Below are 22,180 nucleotides of genomic sequence, written 5' to 3' on the forward strand. Positions count from 1 at the left end.
TATTGTACCAGAGGAGTGGGAGAAAGGTGTCCTTGCAGAAAAGAAAATGTTTAAGTTCTAGTTTATAGAGATTTAATACATCTTTTGTATCCCTACCCAGTTTTGAGCTAATGTAAGAAGTTTATTCTGATCATACTCTGAGGGAAAGGTGGAACCCTAGTTTGTTGCGTTTTGCTCATTTTAATCATACTGTCTTGAAGCCTTTTGGGGCAGTTACTTAGAGTATCCTCATGGAAAAAACCCACATTCTGAAAAAATATTTCATTCTGAAAAAATCATTCTGAAAAAATTATTTCTAGTGCTTACGTTAGTAGTTCTTCTGAGTGGTTGACGTCCTAAAGTCAACCATTAGTCTATGGTCTAATGTGTTTGCTTGGCAACCAGCTTTTAGGAAAACTGCACTATGTGTTTGCACACACAGAAAGTAGATTCACGTTCTTTTTTCCTTTACTTTTCAGTTGTCTTCTGGGGGTAGTATTTTCAGAGCGTGGACCTTGAATCTTGAAAGATTCAAGTATATCCTCCTAAGCAGTAGTATATCCTCCTAAGCAACACAGATATGTTAAGGTTGATATACTTACTGTATTGAGGTTTCCCTTAAAATTGTTCTGTTACAAAATTTTATCCTTTGCCTAATTCCCTCAGTATATAGTTTACTGTTGTAAAATTTGCAAATGGCAACTGGAAAGATTTTTCATGATGCATGCTATGCATGTTGTACTATTTGCCATAGCAAATAATGTAATCGAGGTCAAAATTCAACTTCTGTTACGACAGTTTTCACTGGTCCTTCACTCCAAGTCATCTCCTTTGGACTCTCTTTCGTTCTTAACCCAAATTATTCTTAACCCAAAATTTAAAGGGAAGCTGAAACTAGCATTAGATGAATAGCAGACAACTGCAGTCATATTTACAGACTAAAATAAATGATGACATATATTTATATTCTAAAAGTATTTTATTTTGGTATTTATGTAAAACTCAAATTCTATCAACTCTCAGTCCTTGAATAGACTCAAAGAAGGACTGGTCACATTACTCTTCTGAGGACTTAGAATTTACAGCTTTTTAGCATTTAAAAAACTAACTCTGGAGTATTCTGAGAAATTTTCACAGAGGCTTAAAACCAAAAAAATACTTTTCCCGCTAAATATAGGTTTATGTTATATATTGTCACTAGGTGGCAGTATTAGTGACGTCTGTCCCCCCAGCCAGGTGAGGCATAACTGGTAAAATACAGGTTGATAGAGCAGAAGAAAAGGGGATTGTGTTTTTTACTTCCCCAAAAAGTTCAATAACAGGATGAAAGTGAGTCACAACATCTAGGAGCCACCAAATTGATGAGCTGTGTAAAAGACAAATGCTATCAGGCTACCTGTGTTTCTAGAAGAGAGAGGAAAGTGTCGATGCTATTGTATAGGTAGTAGTAAGACCTCATCTGAAATGCCGTATAGATTTCTGGCTAACTGTATTCAAAAAGGTGAATCCAAATCACTAAAGTATAGCTGCTAGCATCTAGCTTCACCATCATTTTTCAAGAGGAGCTTAAGAGAGTTTAACTTTTATAGTCAAGTCAAACAGAAGATGAGAGGATACGATTGGTCTCTAGAAATGTGTCAGGGAATAAATATTGGGTAAGAAGGTGAGTGAGTTAAAGTTGGACAATGTTGCCAAAAGCAGAATGATGCAAAAAGGCCTCAAATTTATATATTGATTATCAGAAGGCTGTAAGGGGGCTGTAATTCTTGCTACCTGTTCTAGGAGTGAGGTTCTGGAGCTGTGTGATGACAAGAGTAAGAAGAACAAGAAACGTCAGTATAAGATGAATCTTAATAAAAAGCAAACCTGTATTACATTAACTCACAATGACAGGGAGGTGGACTAAATGAGATGGAGCTGTCTTTCAGTCCTAAAAGAATCCTCTGCGGATCTTTTAATCTGTCTCCTGAGCACGGGATGTCCAGTGTTAATCCAGATGTAGCATTTTCAACTGGCAGTCTTATCAAAGGATCTTAATGTTTATACCTGTAAATGGTAGCATTTGCTTAATGATGAGTCATTCTTAAAGGCGAAAAACAGCCTTCATCAGTTACTCGCAAAATTTTCTCTTAGTCTTAAAGGTGTTATTGCTGAGTTTTTCCCCAGGAAAACTCCTTCAGCTGCATATGATTTCTCTGGGGAAAACTGCAGTTTTTCCACTCTAAATTATAAGATTACATTTATTATTTACACTTAATTCAGAAATCGGCATTGTGTGAAGTGCTTATTTTCGAGAATCCCCACAGTATTTGGGAGCTTTTTGTGCTTTCCTCTCCATAAGCAATAAAGTTATAATGGGGTTACAGGATCACACTGAATCTGTGCTAAGGCATCTGCTAAAACTTTCTAGCAGAGCCTAATAAAGCCCTGCCCCATTTGTGACATACCAAATCACATTCTCCTTGCCTGGTCTGACAACCACAGCTCTTAAACAGCTGCTGGGGTAATTTGCATAAAGGAGATTGTAAATGTCTCATCAGAACTCATGCAGCGCAATCCACCCCAAAACCACTGCCTGAACACCAGGGAAAGAAGATTGTAGTCATAAAAATTGTGGCTCTCATGATTTTAGATTATGGTCTCCACAGTCTTACAGCTTTTGCAAATACCAGGCTTTTGTTTAAAAAAAAAACAAAAAAGGAAAGTTTCATTTACCGATACAGAACAATACAAACAGATGCAGTGTTGCTCTCTTGACTCAGTCTAGCAGAAAATTGACTTCAGCAGCTAAGGTACATGCTGACCCCTCCTCAGTTCTTCACCCCAATGATAAGTGAATTGATCCAATTGAAACCATTTAGAATACCATTGGTAAAACAAAATTATTTTTATGCTAGTGAAAGAAAAACAGAGAAAATGCAAAATAAAGTTAATGCAATACAGAGGATTCAATAAAGAATAAAAAATGCAGAAGTTAATACAATATGTTGTTTGCATGCATCTGTTAGGTTTTATGATGCATATTTTAATAGAAATTAGTGTTAAAAATGATGCATATTTTGATAAAAATCAGAACTAAAGAAGATGTACATGCAGAACTAAGATTCCACAATGTGACAGGAATTAGGTGTATGCATTTGCTGAGTTTTAACTGTGTAACTTCAAATTTCTGCTTTGAAGCATCATTCTTCTTTGCCTTGAATGAATTATACTGGAGCAGTTTGGCATGGTAATGAAACTCAATTGTTATAACTATACAATAGAAAAGTCATTAAGCTCCACAAAGTTAGTGTCTACATCAGTTAAAGCCCCCACTAGCTCATTGATTCTGTACTCTGCCCAATTTGTAGTGCAGATTGAGGCTTATTTGCCTGGTACCTCCTTGGTTAAAACACCTCCTCTGGCCTCAGTTCCTGGAAACATGTCATGCTTGCAGCTACACCAGTCTCAGTTGCATCATCATCAAGTAGTACAAAATTGCTAATAGTAACGGAACATATCGTTCTTGTCCTCCTTTCACTCCAGTTTTTAATCATCCGGGGTGCATAAGTTCATTAGCACCCAAGTCACCTATATCCTTGCCATTAAGAGTTTACTTACTATCTTGGTAAATCTGCATTTCACATAATTAATAATTTTGCATATATCTGTGCAATGGCACAACTGACAGCAATTGGTTCAATGCCTTTGAGTTTTAATACTCATTATCAACATTAAATTGAAGGGGATTCGTAGTCAAAAGGTTATACAAGGGGCATAACCTCAAAAAACTCAAAAATTAAGTGAACCATTTTGCCTTCTGTAAATTCCAACTGGCTCAGAAAAAGTTTATCAAATCACTTTAAAGGTTTGGTTTGTCCCTTTATGTAGCAGGATGTTTAGTTTTAAGGCAATGATCGTAAATCAGTAGTTTCTGAGCAAGTTCAGCATCAGTAGAGCCCTTGTCTGACTGAGACAATAAAAAGGTATTGTTAAATACATTTATCATTAGACATTAAAAAGATTCACCATCAGTACTTCAGGAAGTTTTCTGAGACACCGGGGAAAAAAAGCTTCTATACTACAGGTATCTTCGTCTCTTGGCTAGTATTGCTGACCAAATACAAGAAATATGTACATGAAGGTATATGCTTCATTTACTCATGCCAGTAATTAAACAGTTCATAGTGACATTGTTGGCTAATAACATAGCAAGACAAGGTGTGTAAGTAGTAATAAAATCTTTCATTAAAGCAACCATTGTGGTTGAAAAAGTACACAGGCTTTCACGCACACAAGCTTTTCTTAAACTCTGAAGTAAACCTACCAAACTGAAAACCTAAGTATGAGTTAAGGTTATTGCTCTGCATTTAATAGGTAAGTTAAGTTATCAGCCAGTGAATCTGAAAAGTATCTGATACCTGTGGAGTAGAGATTTGTTAGTAGAGGAGTCAAGTGGTAAGGTAGTTTTTGACTAGGGATAGGAGAGAATTCATTTACAGATTTTGAAATATAAGGTTGAGAGAAAGTACAGTGTGCCATAAAACTGGTGTCTTTTAGGTGGGTTTTTTTTAATTTATTTATTATTTCCAAATTTGTTAAAGTCTCTAAAATAACATCTCTACATTTGACCAATCGGCCTTCAGAGGGCCTCTTTGTGAGTAGAAGAATTGTCTTATACTGTGCACCATTCTTGCCTCAGATATGCAGCTTCTTGCTTTCTTGATGTGTGTGTAAAATTTGTATTTCTGAAGGACGCATTCAGAATCAGAAATTGTGATCTTTTGTTGTTTTCTAATACTTATAGGTTAACTGATAAATACTGCCCTCGGTCACCTTAGGCAGTGCTAAGAAAAGAATATCCTTATATATATGAATCTCAGCCTCTGGATTTGATGTGTGAAAACTCCATCATTTTATATATTGTGGTATTCGTGAAAAGATTATTTGTAATTGTTTTATCACAACATTAAAATACCGCTTTTTAATTTAAGGATTTCTCTGATAAAGATTTTAATACATAGTACTTGGTGAAAGTTATTACGCTTATCTTCCATAAAGAGAGGGAAATTATACGGGACAATAATTTGCCTATGGCTATGTCTCCCAGTTCCTAAATTGGTGCCTCATCCTGTGGGTTACATTTGCTTTCCAAAGATGGATGTGCTTTCACTTCTTTTATTCTCCATACTATATTTCTTACTGTCCTCACCAAGTGCTTTCCTAAAGTTGATGCTGGATTAAAAAAGTCATATTTGTTACTAATGATTGGACAGAATCAAAATGAACTCCCAGGAGTCCACAAATTCTCACAAAGCCAAGGTGAAGTCTGAGATGATGTGCATCTTCTGAAGATAATTTTCAGCAGGCAATTGAATAGGAAATCTGAATGTGATTGCTCCAGTCATTTTTGTGGTACAAGTTGTTTCCCTCAAGTATGAGTGAGGTCTTAAGGTATAAACCTCAGACTTCGAGTTTCTAACGGAAGAAAAAAACAAAAAAAATAGATACTGCTGCAAGGATAGCCGACATTTTCAAATTTTCTGATGCAAATCAGAGCTGTTGGTGAGTCAGCCTGTTTTGGACATCAAAAGCTTGCTAAACTCTCTGTGAACAGGTCCTTTGGAGACCATGTAAGTTCTGTATGAAAGTAAAATCCATAAATGATTGCTATCCTGAACAGTGACCTTTTAAAACAGACATGGGATCACATATCTAAGATTGTGGAATACCATCCAAGGCAGTAAGAAAGTTTATAATAATCGTTGGCAAGTGTTTTCACAGCGTGGTTCAACTGACAGAGATAGATGCCACTTCCTCAAAGGATGCATTCTACCTGTCACAGCCAACTAAATACTCAATAGTGTAATTTCCTTCAAATAAATACCACCTACGTCCCAAACAACCATGAGCAAGAATTCAGTTGAGAAGATGTGCCTAGAAGAATTGTTGAGGTTATCACGAATCAGTGCGGTCTGTATTAAAGTGCTACTCTGTTCCCACAAACTGAAGGGAATATTTCAGTCCATCTGGTGGGTGGTTGCCAGTGCTAGATGCTGTGCTGCCTAGGATGATCAGTCTGTTCAAGAGACAAATGCATTTGGCTCCACTAGACCAGATGCAGCACCAGGCACGTTTCTGGCTTCTTACCCTTCAGGTACATTGTGGCATCATTATGCTGGAGTGTGGAAAAGTATGGTCAAATAAATTACCCTTTAGACACAGCTAGCCTCCAGCCCTTCCTTTTCATACCTCCCCTTAGGGATCATTTATCCTGTATCTGATCACATCCCTCCCCATAGCTCTATTTCTCTAAAAGCTAGGGAGCAGCCTGCAGAAGAGCCTACCTGCATTCATGGAAATGCCTCCGATGAAACAGGCGTTCACCTCTACCCCATCAGACTGACACTTTCCCCATCTGCATTTGCCAGTTGTAGGAAATGCCAGAGGATTAGGATGTCAGGTCCATTTTCAAGCTGCCTAAAAACAATCCTGAAATGTCCCTTGTGCACCTCTCACATTAGCATTGGAAAGTGGTAGGTTCAGAAAAAAGATATTTCTCTTTAGAAGTAAGTTAAAATACAGTTTTAAGGAAACAGATCAAAGTATAAAGAGGACAATAGAATTCAAATTAGTGTCATTTTGAGATATCTGTTATTTCAAATGTGTAAGTGTGCAACAGATTTTCTGCCAGAGAGGTGGAGAGGGATTTTTAGTGTCCCTTTTCTACCCTGAAATTTCTGAGAAGCATACAGAAAATTGGAACTTGAATTCTTTGCTGGAGGAATACCTCTGGTTCGTAAGAAACAAACAATAAAAAGTACTTTTTTGATTTCTGAAATGGAGCACCTGTTTGAGGCAGAGAGAGATGTAAAACCTGGCATATTTTTCATTGTGGCTGCTTTTGGTCCATATATATCAATAAGTTAATCTAAAACAGGGAATTAGCAGACAAAAATAGGGTCTAGAAGTTCCAGCCAAGTTTGCAGTGCCAAGGATAATCAGAAACCCACATATACATATTAGAAAGTTCCTGAAAATACTTAATCCTGTAGAAATAAGATAGAAATGGAGAAAAAATAGCCCCCACTGTCTCTCTACAACATTGGCTGGAGTTGGGACACAAGAGTTCTTTAAAGCATGGCTTACTGTAAGACTTGGACGTTGGGTGCCCATATGGCCAGTGCCAAATGTGTGTGGCAACGAATGTGTGTCCAACTCTCAGGACAACCCAAACTCTCACGTTTCCTGTCCCACATTGCCTTTCTGCACATGCCAAAATCCCTTCCCAGGACAGAACTTCTTCCTAGCATAGAGATTTAGCAGACAACTACTTTGGCCAAGGAGAAATGATTATGGTCTCATCTGATCTGTCCATATTTCAGGCATGGGTATGATTTGACCTTGGATGTGGATAGCATAGTTTTTAACTCCTCTTTCATCCTCCTAGTTCGCTCTAAATACTGAATATCAGTACTAGCTGAAAATACAGCACATCTTCAACTATACTATGTCCAAAATTTGTGGTTGGATAACAAGTAGAAAACAGGTACATCATCTTAACCGTCAGACCATATAGTCTGCAGTCTCATTATTCATTTAATTGTAATCACAACTGTGTTCTTACGATGGCCTGCAAAGTAGAAAGCAGATTTCCAGCGTGGCAAAGAGCAGAACACAGCCCGAGAAAACGGCAGTTCTGCTCCCTCTGCAGGGTTACGACTCCAGCTGCAGGGTCTTCTCTCTATCTCAGAAGCCGTGTGGTGGGCAGGGGGAGAGTCCTGCAGACCCCTTTGGAGAGAACAGTCAGTTCAGCTTTGAGCAAGGCCATATGCTGCTGCTTTCACCTCCTACCAGCACCCGCTATGGATAAGGAGAAAGCTTAATCCATTGCACAGGCTTAGGGCTGAGCCCAGCACCCACATTGCACACAAATTGCCCCTTAGGTCATCCGTCTTGTTTTCCACAGCTCCTATGAAAAAAAACCTCACTGATACCTCCCTTACAGCTAAATCTTCTGTTCCCTCTTGTCTATCCTTCATCTCGTCCTTTTTTCCTGCATAGTATTTATTTCTCTCCTTGTTTCCCTCTTTGAATTATTTACCTCCTTTACACCCAATCCCCCTCCACATATGAATGTCTGTGTGCACAGATGGGATTTCTGGGACAGTCAGTATATAATTTTCCACAAACACTGTTATTTAAAAACAAACTTGATCATCTCAATCAAAAGGGCATAAATGGAAAAAAGGTTTTACTGATTTTTTTTCAGCTTTAGAACTAGCTCTCCGTTAAAAGTTAGTATGTCTGATGAGAAGCAGGTCCAGTCCCTCCCTTTTGCCGATAACTATTTTGCTGATATATCCCTATTAGTAGTGAGCTGTGTGAGGTGTGCACATCATTCTTGTTTTCTTATATGGACATTTGTCAGCAAGTTTTATGCCCAGAACTCTTGTCAACTAAAATTCTTGTCATTAAATAACAAGTTAAATTTAGTTTAAAATATTGCACCTGCTCAGAGTCCTCTGTTTATTTTTATTTCTTTACAATTACTTTTATGGTTTTAAATGATGTATCCGTCTCCTCATAGTATGTGAAAGATCTATACAGGTGGAAGATAGTGACTATAAAAGGAAAGCTACCGTTAGGGTAGAGGTAGTTGTATTGGAAAAACAGATGAAAAATAGCAATTCTTATTGTTCTTTTTAACAGTAGCTGGTGAATTTCTACAATACTGTGGGTTTTCTTAAAGTTCTGTGCTTCTTAAAGACTTTTTACATAGTGTCATTTTACTGTCATTTCCACAAACTTGGGTTATTGCTTCCTCTTCTCATGTCCAAAATAGGTAAGCACATCTTCATTAGTTGTATATATGGCATCCCTGTGCAGCAAGATGCTAGTTCTTTAGTGCTCCTTACTCCTTTTAATAAGGACTAACTTGTTGATTCCTAACTGTGGACAACTAGTCAAGTTTGGAGTTGTCTTTGATTGCAAACATTTTGATTTTGAGTGACGTGCCAATATAAACACATTTGCGTTAGCTGATTTGCAAGAAATGTTAGGGAAATGGTAAGACTACTGCTATGCTTCCAGGAGGAAAAAAAGGCAGCCTTCCGTTATTAATGACTTTTTTAAAGCTTTTCCTTGTGTCTTAGAGATGAACTTTTAGAGATAAGCAGTTATTCTGACCGCAAAATGAAAAGAACAATTAAAATAAGCCTGCTTTTTAAGGTATACTTTGTGATTCAAAAAGATGTCTCATAAAAATTGTCAGCTCATGTAGCTGTCAGTTCAGCTGACCAACCTGACAGTAGTGCTACCCCATGGTCCCTCTACTTGGAGATATAAATTTCAAGCACGTGGTAATATGTAACTCATAGGTGTGTAAAATCATAATAGAGCATTTCATCACATCTAAATAAGGGTAGGTGCATGCTGTCTGAACAGTTAACTGTTGAAAACATTGAGTACAAGACATTTGACACTAATTTTACTGGTCAAATCCTCCCCTGAAAGAAGTCTGCCTTGACAAGCCGTTCACAAGGTACCTTTTGCAGAGAGAGCCTGGCTTGATGGGTCGTCATGTAAGCTACTTGACATTTGTCCCCAGTCAGACCGGATGCCACATGAAAAATTTACTCAGGCGCAGGGCTCCCAGGAATAAACATTTCTCTGGTGTTGCTCACCGGGGACTCAGCAAGGTGAGCGGAACTCCAACTTGTCACGGATGCTCTGTTCTGACAAACATAAGTAGATGCTAATGGCTAAATCGTGACAGAATAAAGTCCCACAACCATATGGCTAATTGCCACAACAATATCTTCAGTGTTATTAATCAAGTTTTCATAGTGTGCCATGATAATTGGAATAATTAGAAACAGCATAGGCATTGCTTGCCTCTGCCGCACATACTGCAGACAGGGACCTGGAACAACCGCAATTGCACTTTCTGTGCAGCATTGTTTAGTGCTTTCCTTTCCAGCAAATACTGTGGTTAATTAATGAATTAGCTGTTTGCCACCAGAGTGTTTCATTGCTAGCAGGGCTTCTGCAGGGGCACATAGGTAGCTAAATGAGACCACTAAGCCCTTGTGCGTCTCTGAAAAGAAGCAGTATTCCCGTAAGGCTGCCACTACACAACACAACACTCCACCAGTCATCGGTACTTTGTTTCACAAAAGAAGTTCTTGTTCTTGTAACTCATATGTAAACCAACTTTTTTTAAGTATATACAGAGAGGATAAAACAACTTCGAAGTGTGCATTTTTTTGTTTAACAGTTTAAATTAAAGCAAGACTCTGGATACCAATGATGCAATTAACTTACCAGGCAAAAGAAGTTAACTCTTACTTGCCTTACCCTGCTTGATAATGGAACTGGGCTCCAAACTTATATTCTGCCTTTGAACTAAGGTTATAAATAAAGTGGTGATTCTAACAGTTATTTACACTAAGCAGCTAAATCATCATTTTGTGTGCTGCCTATTGGAACAGCCTCACTTGATTCTTATGTTTAGGAGTACGACAGCAGGGAGGAAATGCTTGTGTTTCCTCGGTGCATGCATCAACATGTAGTTGACTGGTCACTAAAACTGGCAGATTGATGATGATGACTCTCTTCACTGGATGTATGAAGGCATTTAGCCAGACTAATAGATTGAAATGGACTGCTGCATGTATGGCCTCTGAACAGCTTCTTAATTTAGTTTTAGAGCGTACAATAGATGTAATATTGAATTCGGTGATTATATAAATCTTCCCTCCCCATTTTAAAAAATAAATAAATTTATTCTCTGGAGTGGAGAGCCACAAAGAGATTTTGAAATGTTATATACTTAATTATAAAGAGGTTTGCAGAAATAAGCCCCCAGTTCAGGTGGTAGGTAGTAATTCTGTCCGTTTTAGGTTTATTGCTGTTTAATTTTGACTCTCAAAGGGAAAGCATCTCTGAAATAACTCCATTATACTGCGATGAAAAGTAGTATGGAAAGCCAGGATTCTCTCCCCATTGAGGGCTGCTGTGGAGGTGGTCTGGCCCCTGTAGGCAACAGCTCCAAACAGGGAATTTCCAGCAGAGTTCCCTCTACAGAGTTGCTGTAAAGTTGGGTGCTCCAGTTATTAATGGAAGATACCCAAACAAAATCCTGGATGCATAGAAAATGATACTTTAAATAAGTATCTGTTAGCGGGTTTTTGCATCTATTTTGATGTCCTATTATCTCTACGCATTTTCTTACCAGTTCATTGGCAAGGAATTTATTTATCTGTGGTGGTCTAGTTGTACCTGTGTTCATATTTAGCATAATTAGCAGGAATTTTCCAAATACTAAAATAAGGCTTCTGCAAAAGGTATGTATTGTAAGATTTTGTTGATGTTAATAAAGTCTTCATTACTGGTGCCTGTTTTATTCTGAGCATGGCTGCCAAATAGCTTAATAAGTTTTTTTGTTTTCTTCATATCAAAGTATCACAATTTCAATTTCTTATGCTTTAAGGCCAACTGAAATATTATCACTTTGTAAAGGCCATGTCCTTTTACTTCAGATATGTTTGATGTATATTTAGGCATTTTTATGAGACAAAGGAGGCAATCTGATATATAATTTAATTAGCTTAAAGTTACCATTCTACTTTATAATGCATATTATTGGATATATTGCCATCTTTAATTTTACTATGAAAACCTAAAGCTGTCTTCATTATCAACTGAATTCTCTGTAACACCAAAAACCACCTGTGGTGGAGAAACGAGATTAGAAAGGAAGAAAAGTCTAAGGTGGATTGGTAAACTAGTGGTACACTCACAACAGGCATATTGCCTTGTTGGTTTGAATACAGCATGTTTTCCAGTAGCAGTTCCATTGCTGGACATAGACAGATAGCTTCTGTTATCTGTTAAATCTCCTGAAATATTTAATATGTTTTATTTAGCATACCAGAAAAAAGTTCATTTGTTTTAACATTGCAATACAAAGTAACAGAAAGATAGTTCAATTGTAGATTTTAATTTTTTATGGACAGAAAAGGCATTTTATTTAATTGTGATAGGGAAGTCTCCAAGATGGAATATAAACTTCATAATATTTTATCAGTACTTATTTGTTTACTTTAGAGCTATTAACAAAATTATCTCTCTTCCTTTTATTTTAAAATACATGTCTTTTTCATTAAGTCTTGTCCAGGTGGATTCTACAGAGAAATGTAGTAACTCTATAGAAGATTTAACAATATGGGACAGTAAAACGTTATAGATTCCTCTTTTAAAGAGAGATTGTACAAAAGCATCGTTGTATCTTTTAAGCCTACTGCGTGCATCTTGAATCAATGGATAAAGCTATTAGCAAATTTATTTTATCATCTTAAGAACTGTGCTTTAATTGCAACACTGAGAGTTGTTTTTCTAATATAATTTCTCCACTTTAAAACCAAATTTAATCATTGCTGTTTAAAGATGGAAAAGTTGGGGGAGTGGAGTTCCTAATTGCTAATAGCTGATATCAGTAGGAACTTCACTAATTTAGAAGTGCCTCTTTTGTTTCAATAGGTTTATTGCAGCAAACAGTGTTTAAAATCATTCACCTGTAATTATTTTTGTTAAAAAAAGAAAATGTTTTTGCTACTCTTCAGTGATTTTCAAAACAAAATGCACATGCATCATCAGTATTTAGGACTGTGGGCTTGAATTGCATAGAGGCAAAGAGCAGTAAGAATTCAGTCAGTAGGCACACCTTCAAGGTCTTACATTTTTCTCTTATGAGTGTAGATATTGGTCATTCAGTCAGGGTTTTAGATATGTATCAGAGATGAAGTCCCATACTCCTTGCACTTAAGGGGTGTTTATCATTGACTTTAAAAGGTTTTTTCCAGTGGAGTGTAGCAGCCCCCTCTGGTCCTGCTAGTTTATCCCCATAACCTATCACACTGAACCTGCTTTTTAAATCTGGGTATTGCCTGAGCTGTTTAAATTTAGTTGTTTTGCAGAAACACAGCAGTGTTCTTCAGTCTTTTTCCATGAAATAAAAGCACAGTTTAGGTCAGATAATTTCTAAATGAGTCATGGGGTAACAGCTGGACCCTTCATGCTGTTACCTCTGTATTTTGGCCAACATGTAAAAAATGGGTGCCTCAGCTTTGATCTGTGATATTTGTTGTAAACTTGAAGCACCTTTTTAAAAAATCTCAGCAAATGTCTACAACTTTTGTCCTTTAAAAAATTCAGTAATGGCTGAAACTATGCTAGTTATTTTATTAGGATCATCCTTTCTGTAGGTAGCTACTGGAGTACAACAGTTTTATCTACCCTTCATAGTAATGAATTGCAGTAAATTGTTATAGTCCAGTAATTGGATGTCTCTAGTATTTACTGCCAACACAGGCTATCAATGTCAATACAATGCTTGTAATAGCTGTTAATTACTAAGCCTTTGTAAAGTGTTGTCTATGTGAAAAACTAAAATTGAAGTATTTTAACTTTTAATGTTTTAGGAGGAATGGACACTGTACTCTTCTCCCACTGCAGAGTTTCTTTAAATTAAATGCTACATTCAGTGCAAATCTCTGATCATTTAAGAGTTACACCCACAATATAAATATCCACCCAAAAGATCCGGTTTCTCCCACCTTTCCTACTGAAAAAATGGGAAACTTGTTTCTGGTTTCTCTTTCTCTAAACACATTCAAGTTCTTAGCTCTGTTTTTGAAGTTTTTAGTGTTATGCAAAAGCCAGTTGCAGACTTCTCTCTGATACTAATCAAATCCATTTTCAAATCAGTTGAACAGACAAATGAGAGGGTTCTTTTTTACTCTTTCCTATTCCGCAAGCTTACAGTCTTGTAGTATCTAAAAACCAAAATAGCCTCTGAAAATGTTAGAGGGATGAAGTGGAAAGAGGAAAGTGTCTGTAATCTAACCAAGCCAGTACAGCAAGCTAACACTGATGGAGATCAGAACTGATAACGAAAACAGTCATTGTGTCTTACAATGTGTTAGTCCATAATCACTGTTACAAATAAATTTAGATTCAAGCTTTTCCAGAAATAGACTATTGCAAATTTGATGGGGGAACCATTGACAAAGCCTGCATAAAACTACTACTTTAAAAAGTATTTGAATATGCAGAGAAACTAGAATTCTCTCAGAGAAAAAAGTCAAAAGAAAGTTCATCCATTAGATAAAGAAAAGGTGAACCAATTACATACAGGTTAAGAGCTTGTTTCAGTCACTCATGTTATTGGAGTTTTGCATTAAGAAGATCAATCAAATAAATTGCAAAATCAGAGCAGTAACCGAAGATTATACAGGTTTATGAGTTTAATTAGTCTGAATTCCTGCCTTTATAGAACTTTATCAAATAATCTCTGAATCAGATCCAATCTTACATGATATCTATGCAGAATTTTGTAATAACATCTGATGAGAATTTAAAGATTCCAGTATGGAAAACCACCACAGCTTTAGGCAAGTTTCTCCAGTGGTCTACTTGTCATTGCAGGGTTTTTATTTTTGTTTATGACATTATTGTGGCTTGCGGGGGGGGAAGGGAAGAGCTGCTTGTGGTGATCTTTTGATGTATATTTTACGTGGCTTTTTGCTGTTATGAATTTGTGTATCATTTGTCTTCCCCCTGGTGAAGCCACGCTGATGACTTTCTTGTCCTTCATGTGCCTGGCAATGGTTTCCAGGATTAGCTGCTCCATCATCTTCCCAGGGATCAAGGTGATGCTGACTAGCCCATGGTTCCCTGGGTCCTCCTTCTTAACCTTCTTGAAGATAGGAGTGACATTTGCTTTCCTCCAATCTTTGGACATTCTCTGAGTTGCCATGATCAATCCAAGATTATTAAGTGGCCTCCCAACAACATCTGCCAGCTCCCTCAGCACTCGTGGGTGCATCCCATCAGGGCCCATGGACTTGTGTATGTCCAGCTTGCTGAAGTATTTCCTGACCTGATCCTGTTCCACCAAGGGTACATCTTCCTTGCTCCAGCCTTTTCCCCTGTCTCTGGGACCTGGGATTCATGAAAGCCAGTCTTGCTAGTAAAGACTGAGGTGAAGAAGGCATTCAGTACTTCAGCCTTTTCCATGCCCTGTGTAACCAGGTACCCTTGTTATAGAGTAGAGTAGAAATGTTGAGCAGAATTTTAAAATCAGGGATAGGTTTTAGTGCGTATGGTTACCAGTAATCCTCTTTGTAAAAGTTGTTATAAAGAAAATTTCGTGTCATTGGGGTGTATACGACAGCAGGGTCAAGTGGCAGGAGAAGTGTATGCTTTGCAATGGCTGCATGAAGGAGCAAAATATGTCACTTATCAGCATTAAGTGGATTCCCTTAAACTCCCATGAAAGAATTTCCAAAACAAATTCATAAGAACATCAAAATACAGCTATCAACACTTAAACCAGTACAATAGGCTAGAACAACACTGGGGACCAAGACCATAGCAAGAACATGAAGGAAAATTATCTTCCCTCTAGCAGGGGCACCACCACGTCCGGTGAAGATGCCCAAGGCACCCAGCACTAGTTACTGGTGCCACCCAAGAAGTTGGCTGTAGATGGGGAGTGGCAGTAGGTGACAGCAGCAACCATGGAAAGTCTGAAGCCAAGGGCAGCACTGATGCCAAAACAAGTGCCTAAAGTTAGTTAAGAGCTGAAACCTACCCAAAGCAAGCTAACAGGTTCAATAGTTGTATTGTAGTACATTCCTAAAAATATTAAACATTACTGCTATGAAGATGCAATGGCACCTTTTTCATTAAGCGTGCTCCTGCAAGTGAGTATCTTACAATTGGAGTGGCTTAAGACAGTGGTAAGTGCTTTTGCCAAGACGGGTAAATTACAGTAAGGAGGGGGGGATAATTATTAGGAACTCATTTTTTAGAAAGAAAAACCTTCTTTAATAATGAAATGCATAGAGTCTTCCAAAAACAGGAAGAATTTTTCTTAATGCAAAACTGAGTAATCTTTGCCAGTAATCTTAAAGAAACCAAATGGGAGAGGAAATAATCCAAATAACAATTAGCTGCTCATGTCACATAATTTATTTGTAAAAATAAAATTAAAGGTATTTATTTTAAAGAGTTATGCTAGTCTGTGTATGATAAAGTAATTAATATATAAAAATTTCAGGATACGTAGAACCACAGGAATTTTCAACAGGACAAATCAAAACCATTTTCCCTAGTGGAAAGAAGGCAACAAAGGATACTATGTATTGGATTCTTGTTCATCACTTAGCCTAAATTTGAGTAGATTTATATTAATAAACAAGTGTTTATTATCACTGTTATTTAATTTTAAATCTTTATTTTCTGTCAGAAAAACCTACGGTAGAGTTTGAAACCCATATAATCCCTAATGTAAATGTGTAGTTTCGGTTTTATTTGTTGTATTTTCAAACACCATAATTTTTATCTTTGCATATAACTACTCTTTAAGGCCCCTACTCTTTAAGCCGCGGAACAGAAAGCCTGTGGATCTTACCATAGTTTTTAAAGTTAAGGGTTTTTAAATATAACTATGTAAAACTTTAAAAAGTAATGGATGTCACCACAAACCAAACAAAATTTGAACCACAAAAAAGACCCAAAAGCCCTACACTATATCCATCCAACAGTAGTAGCCATGATTCGTGCATTTGGTGGAATGATCCACCAAATCTTCATGCAGCTAGTACAGGAGAGGCCAGATGAAATGAACACCCCGCATGGGAGCGCAGGACAGGACAATCCCACCTAGATCACGGTCACACCAAAGTGTGTATGTCGTTCTCTGGCAGAATAGTAGTCCACATACAAACCTGAAATTACTTACACAGGTAAGGCAGGTGTATGTGTACACATAAGAAGAATCTTTTTTATATACTTTCTGTTATCTCTAAGTCTAAGGAGAAGCTGAATGATTTGTTAGATGCTGGCACACACTTTTTCCCTCCATATCACACACACTTTTGTACAATCGACATACACTGCTAGAGACAATGTGGTAGAAATCTGTAATATTTAAATGTTTTAAAGCCTAAGGAAAATCTGATCATCTCATCTGCCTTCTCAAATGACAAAGGCCACATAATTTTATCTAATAAATCCAGAATTAACATTTGAATATATGGTTGAAGTAAACACATCTTGTAGCAAGATGTCTGTTTTCATTCCCTTCACAAGTTAAGTAGATTAAGGCAAAAAATGCAACATATGCTGTAACAATATCTCACTGTATATCCTTTATGGGTGGTGTGCATGTGAGGGTATGCTGTGTGTAAAATTTTCAGCGTTTAGATCAAACACATCAGAAGTTTCTGTAAACCTCTGAAAGACTGGTGAGCTTCCCACATAACTTCTTATACCAGTATTTTTACTTCATTGGGATTTCACATGCTTCTTTCTGTTCTGACAAAATACTGAATTTTAATAAGGTTTTGTTTATTTTAGGAATGTCATTTTGTTAATTGTTACACTTAGCTTTTTTGCCTTTCTTCTCATCTGCTATCATTAAGGGTTTCTCGTGCACCATGGGCAGTACTGCCCTTCCACAAGACCCTTGTTGAAGAGTAGCTGAAAGAACAAGTTGTGATTATACTTCAGGCATGTTTCCTTCGCTGTCTTGTATTGTTTGAAGGTTTTATTAATCTCTTTAGGACATTCTGTACAAAATCCCTGAACTGTATAAAGCCACGGGAGTCTTAATAAAAACAAGATTTATTAAGAAAGGAGACAGAACACTGGAGAAATGTACTGTGTAACAAGTCTAAGCTGAAATGTTGCTAAAGCTTGTCTTGATTGGTCTCCTTCATGTCATTAAAAGAAAGCAAACTATCTTTACACTCCTGTAAATATCATCCTCTGATTCAACTTGCCCGTCTCCCCTCTGACTGTGACAACTACCAAATCCAGGAGAGTTTCTGGTATCAAGCGTCTTCTTTTGAGGGTGCTTTTGCTGTATATTTGCAGCTATCTTTGCTCTCCTCATCCATGCGAGTGTTGACAAGCGCTGCTCCAGGAGCGGTAGCCCCCGTGTTAGCCCTGCCTGCTGCAGGGTGCCTCTGCAGAGGGCAGCCAGGGAGATACGCAGCCGTCTTCAACCGCAGCCCACCCTGTGTCCGTAGGGTAGAAACATGGACGTCTGAAATCATAGCGCAGGCGTCAAGTCAGTCCAGAGTAGTGCTTACTGCCAGGCATTCAACTATTTAATTCTTTATCTTCCGTATAAGCTTTAAGTACTTTTGAAAGTGTTATACAAATGTTGCTGCTCATCCTTTTTCCATATCTTATTTTTGAACAAGCAGATCACAGCTCAAGTCTGTCTACCCTTTCTCCTAAATTATTGACCATGACTTTACATAGTAAATTGCACTGGCTACAAATGTTTGCTTGAACATAATTCATGACAGAGTTTAAAGAGACAGAGCTTACATATCATTTTCTCAGTCAGTAAACAACTGATGTTAATTTTGGCATTTCTCAGCTTCCGAGTGCTTAGTTTTGATAAGATGGTGTTCTTTTCAATACTTGCAGTCCATGTAAATAATTTTCTTATTTTAAAAAAAAAGCAGCAAAACTTGCACTGAGAATGAAATGACATCCTGCAAAATCCTACTGAGCCTCCCTTTCTCTGGAAGACTCCCACTAGTGAGTCTTGCAAGCATTGGAAACTAGGTGAACAGCATCCTCCGCCGTCACATCCGCTAAGTGGCACTAGCCATTGCAGGTGGATGATAGGCACCTTTGCCATTTCCCATGCAGGAAGGAGGGTGCAGCTGGGGTGAAGGACGGGGTGGCCGATGCACCGTTGGGTTGGTGGGGAGAGTTAGGAAGAAACAGAACATACTCTGTGGAAATCTGCACTCTGCTGTGTTTAGGTCAACCAAGGAATTATCAAATGTGGGCCTTTTTTTAATATACACAATAAAAAGGAAATACCAGAGACCTTGTTGTTTTGATTCTAGACCTTCTTAATGAAATGTTTGGGGAAAAAATAAGTTAAGCATGAGCAGAATTTTTTTTAACCTTGTTCTAATGAATACTATCAATGGATAAAAAGAATCAAGCCTTGAGCAGATGCTTGCAGTGGAAATTGTACTGAAGATTGAATTTAGCAAAAGTATAAATGGCTGAAAACAGGCTCTTAGAGTGGAATTTTTAGGCAACTTGTTGACAAGTTGTAGGTCCTGGATTTAGTCATTTAGAAGTAGCTTCAGAGTCGTGCTTTCCCTTTCCTGGTATTATGTTTTTTTCTTATTCTTTCTGATTTCATTGTGTTGTTTTGTCCTCATAAACACTCCTAAACTGTTTGTATCGCCTCATCTGTAAGCATTTCTTAAGCTTATTTAATTCTTTTTAAAGAATTCTCTGCCTTCCAAGAAGACAGAGTAGATAATCAGCTAAATATATGTAACACATAACATAAGTTAATTTTATTGATGCTTGGAGAATTGTCCTGTAAATCTCAGTCAAAATGGTCGTGGTTTTAGTTAAAACTGGTAAGGCTGGATCATTGCCTTATTTAATGGCTTTACTAGAGCACAGTTTTCTCCTGCTTTCTCTATATTGTAAGGTCATTAATGAATCATTAGCTTTTGCTAGTAATTACTGGTCTCTTGAGAATATTGGTTTAATTATATAGGAATCATAAGTGGAAGATACAGTTACATATTCTACAATGTAGGTAGTAGTACCTTGGTGTATTATGGCTTTAAAGAATCTGTAATTTTTTTTGTAGATTTTAATTGCTAAGTATGCCTGATAAAATATGAATTATTGTATTACTGCATGTGATAAAGGTATACTATTGTGAGCCTCGCAGTCTGCAGGTGTAACAGATGTAAGGCAAGATTAACAGGACAGAACAATAATTAAACCACAGACAGCCATCTCAAAAAAAAAAAAAAAGGTTTATCATGTCCAATGCAATTATTAAGTGTGTCTTAAATTCTCGGCAAATATTTGTAAAAGCAGTAAAAATGTGTTAGTTTGAAAGACAGCTTTTCAGTGTGGACACTTACTTTAAGGAATTAAGATCCCTTTTTCTGAATATAAAAGCCGAGTGAAGTCCTGCCATATGGCAGCATGGTTCATAGGCAATAGGGTCCTTGGTTTATAGATGCTGTGAGCTAAATGCTGCTGAAGAAAATAAGAGAGCAGTTAGTATATATGCATTTACAACAGTATGAATTGCCTACTCCCTTTAAGACAGGAAGGTTCAAATAATTAACAGTAATACTGTGGTTGCAAAAGGAAGTCCAGTTGTTCTTCAGCAGCCTACATCTGTGAAACATGATACCTCTGGGGACTGAGATTTAATTTTCCCAGGAGAAAATATAAAAGCAGGAGAAAAAAAGGAATGACTTCTGCTTGAGCAGAATAAACCTGCATCTACAAACGATTAACACTGCATAATGAAGTAGTAAAGAAGCAAAAGAGATTTCTAATAAAAGACTAATAACAAATCCCATTACACCATGGTGTATTTTTTCCCTTGAAGTGTATTAGACTTTTAGCAAGGCTTCTGAATGAGATTTGGGTAGTTGCAAGCAAAGTCAGCTCAAATGCTTCAAGCTTAGCTGAAATTTCTCGCCTAACAGGTTGTGTAACTTGAAAGTTGTGGTTTTACAGGTGGGAGGGGTTGTTAGTGCAAGTAATAGGCTTCACGCAGAGTTTGGGTAATGTTTGTGTCACCATAGGATAATAGTCTCCTGTAGGCTAGGCACTGTAGGGTAATGTGCCACTATATGGTAAAATCCCTTAGATAGAACAGACGTGGTATTAAATGCACTAGCTAAGCCTTGCTTTTGTGTTAACAGTTCTTCCAACTTCTTTTTCTGAGGCCTGAAAATAAGTCCTCATAGGAAAGGGGGTTGATCAGAGAGGCAAAGACATAGAGTTTGTATTTTGTCATAGCTAATATTGTGACTTTTATAATTACTGCACTAACATAAAAAGTTACAAGACCTTAGAACGTAAATGTTTGATACAAGGATGAGATGATGCTGTCTTTTGAAATCACGTATTTTCCCTTTTAAAAGGGAACATGTCTTGCAAGGGAAAAAATTCTGTGTAGTGATCTCTAAATCTGTAACAGGGATGTTTTTGCAGATTATACATACAGTTCCAGTGGCAGGGGGAATAAAAGTTTAAGTGAACAAAACCTTGACTCACAAAACAGTCCCTTTGTATTTCTTTTATAAGAGAGAGTCTTTTTGTACGGATTGTTGCTATCTTAAAAGCTTGTGCTCAACTGACGTGTTGAAATTCATTTGTCTAGAAATGAACTTTTATTACTGGAATCAGGAAAAAAACCCCATGCCTTAAACCAACAATGAGTTCTGGGACAGAAGTGGTTAAACATGAATTCTTACAAGTGAAAGTAATCTTGATGAAATTTCTAGTTGCCTTTTGAGAAATTTTTGCGAGTCTTAAAGAATGACTTAATTTGCTTAGCAGAAATTTGCAATCAATCTTTTCTTGCCACTGAATAAACAGATTCCACATGCGTAGTAATTTGCATATCCCAGCTAAAAATGTAATTCATTATTTTTAAGTCCATTTCGTAATAACTATTTCAGGATTAATGTTACTAACTATTCTTTAGCTCTTTCAAATGTAACCTTAGATAATCCTCCCTAAAAAAGTACAAAGCTAGCGGGTCTGTTCTGGAATAGGGAAGGGAAGGGCCTTTCCTGAGGTCAGCAAGTAAGTCAGTGTAAGAGCCAGAACTGGAAACAAGAAATCTTGAGAAGTAATTTTCTTCATCTGCATCTCAAGCTTCCAGTCTCAAGCAAATATTGCATTTAATAAGACAGTTTTCACATTTTGCTAGGTATGAAAAGAGCATAGGTATGAACAGGAATTAATGATACAGTCTACATGCAGATTATCACTAAATCTGGTAAAGATTTCAGTTAGGTTTAATCAAAATAGCATATTTTACATGGAGCTGCAAACACTGTCATCAATAACAGGGAGGAAGCCTCTTCAAAGTAAGTGTGTCCCGGTCCATTTTAACTGCTGTTTGGCATCTGCCTCTCAACTGACTTTCACTTGCCTGGGCTTTTCAGGGCTTCTCATAAACCACTGGCTTCACCCTCCTGGTTTTGCTGTTCCAGGCTATTCTTGCATAACGTTTTCGGCTTTTCATCTTAGATCACTATCACCTTAAATGCCCAAAAATATGGTATATAGGATTGATATATTTTGTCCTTTGAGGTTCACCCACGTAATAATATTAGTC

At 37.3% G+C, this 22,180-nt stretch overlaps 1 protein-coding gene across 5 annotated transcripts in view; it reads left to right on the forward strand.

The window, feature by feature from the left end:
- The window catches only part of TBC1D5 (TBC1 domain family member 5), a 330,026-nt gene that overhangs the window by 223,307 nt on the left and 84,539 nt on the right, over positions 1-22,180 (forward strand). The window lies entirely within an intron of this gene.

Source organism: Ciconia boyciana, chromosome 2, assembly GCF_034638445.1.
Source record: "Ciconia boyciana chromosome 2, ASM3463844v1, whole genome shotgun sequence".
Classification (NCBI taxonomy): Eukaryota; Metazoa; Chordata; class Aves; order Ciconiiformes; family Ciconiidae; genus Ciconia; species Ciconia boyciana.